Below are 3,540 nucleotides of genomic sequence, written 5' to 3'. Positions count from 1 at the left end.
TGGTGGGTTGCGGGGGATTTTATTTTGGGGGTTTTCTTTTTTTGTTCGCTTTGTTTTGGATTTCTTTGCTAATAAACAAGCAGGGTCGGAGAGTTCAAAATAAAACGTCTACTTTGTTTTTATTGCCCCCTCTGAAATACGCCTCGACAGCCTGGACAGCAGGCTGCTGCTGGTAACACTGTGCACGGGTAGGAGGAGACCTGGTCGGGGCTGGGAAGGAAAAAACGGCACCACGGTGGTCACAGCTTTCTCCCTTCAGGAGTTTTATGGAGCAGAAAATACAGAGCTTTTGCCAACTGCGCTCTCTATGACATCCCGACGTCCAGCGGGCACCGAGGTCATTTCTCATCTTTCTTGCCAACAGCCAAACTCCCAGGCGCCCGGGGGAAGAAAGAGTATGGGGAAAAAAAAAAGGAACAAAGAAAACATGAAAAAATAAACCAAACCTATAGAAAATAATAAATAAAATTAAAATACCAAAAGAAAAAAATTTCAAAGTAACAAAAAAGTGGAAAAAAAATTTAAACAAAAAATTAAAATAAAAAACGAAAAGTAGTTTTAACAAGTAAATAAATAGCTAAAGAAAAAAAATAAAAATTAAAAAACTGAAGAAAAAGTCTTTGAAAAACCACAAAACGCAACATGAAAAACCACAACAAAAGAGCACAAAAATACAAAAATAACAAAAAATAAAATACAAAATTAAATAAACGCAGCTCTCACCTCCTGCCACTGCCTAAAAAAGCGCCATGGCTTTCCTCAATTATGCAGCAATAAGGGAAACAAACCCAGTGCCCCCCAGAACAGAAGGTTTTCTAGACAATTCCCACTTCTGCTTGGAAACAAATTCTATTTTAGTGGGAAGCTCATTTTGGACAAACATCCAAATGTGCCAAGGTAGGAAAGAACCAGCCCCTTGTGTCCAAGGAACAGCAGCTAGGCCTGGATTCAGGTTTTAATGGCATTTATGTAATTAAAAATGCAGTAAATTGAACTTTACAAAGAGACGAATCGTGGCAAATAAATACTTCAAAGTTTTCTTGGGAAATCACAGAATTTTGTGGAGATGGTGCTGGACAATTGCTGATTTACCAACATTAATTGGGTAAATTTCCTTAGAAATGTGCTCTACAAGGTACAAAAATTCCAATTAGGATGGAAAATTGGAATAAATAAATATTCCCTTACTAAAATCAGAGAGAAAATCAGAGTTATTCCTTCAATTAAAAGGAAGGAATAACATCCAAATCCAAGCCTGCCTGGAAAACAAGCTCAGGAATTTCTAACATTGAAAACTTTTGCAAGAGTCATGAAGTTGGTGAAAGTTCATGGAATGATGATTTAAAATCTGCTTCCTCTGCACTGATTTAAAGGGAAGTGGGAATTCAACAGGTCCAGTTACTCCCATCCAACCTTGGACTGGGATAAGGCCTTCCAGTGGCTTCACTTCCTACTGGCTCTCTCCTTTTCGCCAACTACCTGCAAGAGGAAAAGCAACAGGAATAAAGTCTCAAACAGGATGGCCTTGGTCCAGGCAGACTGAGGTGCAGCTCCCAGGGAGGGAGGCCAGGCTGTGCCTCGGGGAGCTCCGGGAATCTGGGATTGCCCGTGGGATTCAAGGGCTGGAAAAGCACACCCACCTGCCAGGTTCAGTGCTGGGACAGAGCAAGGCCGGGGCTCGGGGGCAGCAGTTAGAGCTGGGACTGCAGGAGAACACCCCAAACCCGGGTTAAACATCCGGCACGACACGCAGCACGCTCCGGGAGAAACTCGGGCGGGAGAAGCCCCGGGATGCTCCACGTTCCTTGCCCTTGGCAGCTGTGCCAGGGCCTCCCTCAGAATGCTGACCTCACCGTGCAGCTCCTACAAAACAGGAGAACTTATGGGAATCGCCCAGAATCCCTGGACTTCCAGTTATTAAGAACCACAGCTGCAGCGAAAGGTGTACAAACGCTACTGCAAACCAGCAGGGCTGAGGAGACGCAGGGATTTATTCCCGAGGGGACACAAGGATCCCTCAGCCAGCCAGGATTTCTCCCAGGCTCTTCCCACTGCTCTCTAAGGACACAAACAGCAGTTTTTCCCTCGAGTTCCCCTTTCCATCAATGCCAAGACTCGTGTTCTCCTCCAACCCCAGGTTCAGGAAGGAAAGTAGGAATATTATCGCTGCACAGACTGTCCAGGAGGGTGTGACTGAGGCAGCAGCACCAGCTCCCACTCCACTGCTGCTCTGGATTCCTGAGCAGCTCCTTTCCATCCTGCCCTTCCCAGCACCATTCCCTGGGTGCCATGTCCACAGACACCTTCTCCATGCCGCTTAAAACCCACAGACACCAACAGAAAGGAGATCAAAAATCAATTCCCATGTTGCTAGTCAGAGAGAATGGGAGAGGCCTAAAAATCTGCATTTATTTTAGAACACTAGAGCAATTTCTTCATGACCCTGAATATCAGTGATGGGCAGATAAACACCTTCTTTAACTTACTACCTGCAAAAACATCAAGTTTCAAGTTTAGTAAAGATAAAATTTTGCTGCAAAAATAAAAGAGGTGGGATGTTGGTGTTAGTGCTTTAACCTTCGGACATTAGCGGGTATTTGTAAAACAAATTCATTATTGAAGCAGCTAACTTGAAAATAAGGGGTTTTTACAATAAAGTTGACCAAAAAAAGAGTCTCAAAATTAAGATATAGGCTGCACAAATATTTAAGAAAAAAAAAGTTGTCTTTCGTGCGTATAACCTGCCAGTCTCTCATGTTTTCAGTCCTTACCATTTATTTTTACCAAGGTGATGATTAAAACCTTGTCAAAAGCTCAAAAAAAAAAATTCCAGGACAAGGCAGGTGTTTTCCCAAGTACCCTCAGTGTGGAGCTGTGTCAGCCACAAGTGTTTGCTCCCGCAGCCCAGCCCGGAGCAGGCTCCAGCTGCTGCCCAGGGGGGTTACCAAGGGACTCACCTGTTTGAAGCTGTAAACGCAGGTGGCCTGCACTGGAGTGCCAATAAATGTGAAATGTGTGACTCTCACCTTGAATAGCGATCGATCTTCTCAGGGGAGCCCCTCACCCAGGATGGGGGGCTCTGCCACGGATTTCATCTCTCCGCATCTGAAACAGAGTCAGGACAACAGTCAGAGTGCTGCAGGATACCTTGACAGCTCCACACATCTTGTGGCAATCTAGGAATACCCTCTACAGTCTAACCACACCCCACATCACAAATTTCAAGCCCCCAGGACTATTACCCTCATACCCCTACACCCAGACTGAGCAGCAAGGCAGAGCAGCTCCGGGCCAAACACACACCAACACCCGTGACACAGCACAGGACAAACGAGGGGACGCAACAGGGACAGAAAACTCTGGCAAGAAGAATGACCCTGAGGGTCCAGAGAACTCGGAATGAGATGACCGAGGTGAGACGGAAGGTGAGCTGGCCAGGCTCAGAGAACCCTGCAGGAACAAGATGCCATCGGGATGACTTATCCCAAGAAACGCAGAGATGGATGCCCGAGAATCCTACGGTCAGAATCCTCCACCTGT

General features: G+C 45.6%; 1 long non-coding RNA gene across 1 annotated transcript; it reads right to left on the bottom strand.

Annotated features, from left to right (window-relative positions):
• Positions 1-953: 953 nt before the first annotated feature.
• Positions 954-3,112, bottom strand: LOC136298163 (uncharacterized). The gene is made up of 3 exons (XR_010723275.1): positions 3,027-3,112; positions 1,641-1,863; positions 954-1,479 (listed from the first exon to the last, which is right to left on the bottom strand). It is a non-coding gene; the product is annotated as an uncharacterized lncRNA (long non-coding RNA).
• Positions 3,113-3,540: the final 428 nt, after the last annotated feature.

This window comes from Chamaea fasciata, unplaced genomic scaffold (genome assembly GCF_029207755.1).
Source record: "Chamaea fasciata isolate MVZ Bird 193981 ecotype frontalis unplaced genomic scaffold, bChaFas1.0.hap1 SCAF_1, whole genome shotgun sequence".
Classification (NCBI taxonomy): Eukaryota; Metazoa; Chordata; class Aves; order Passeriformes; family Sylviidae; genus Chamaea; species Chamaea fasciata.
Note: the sequence above shows the minus strand (reverse complement) of the source record. Positions and strands in the feature narration are given on the sequence as shown.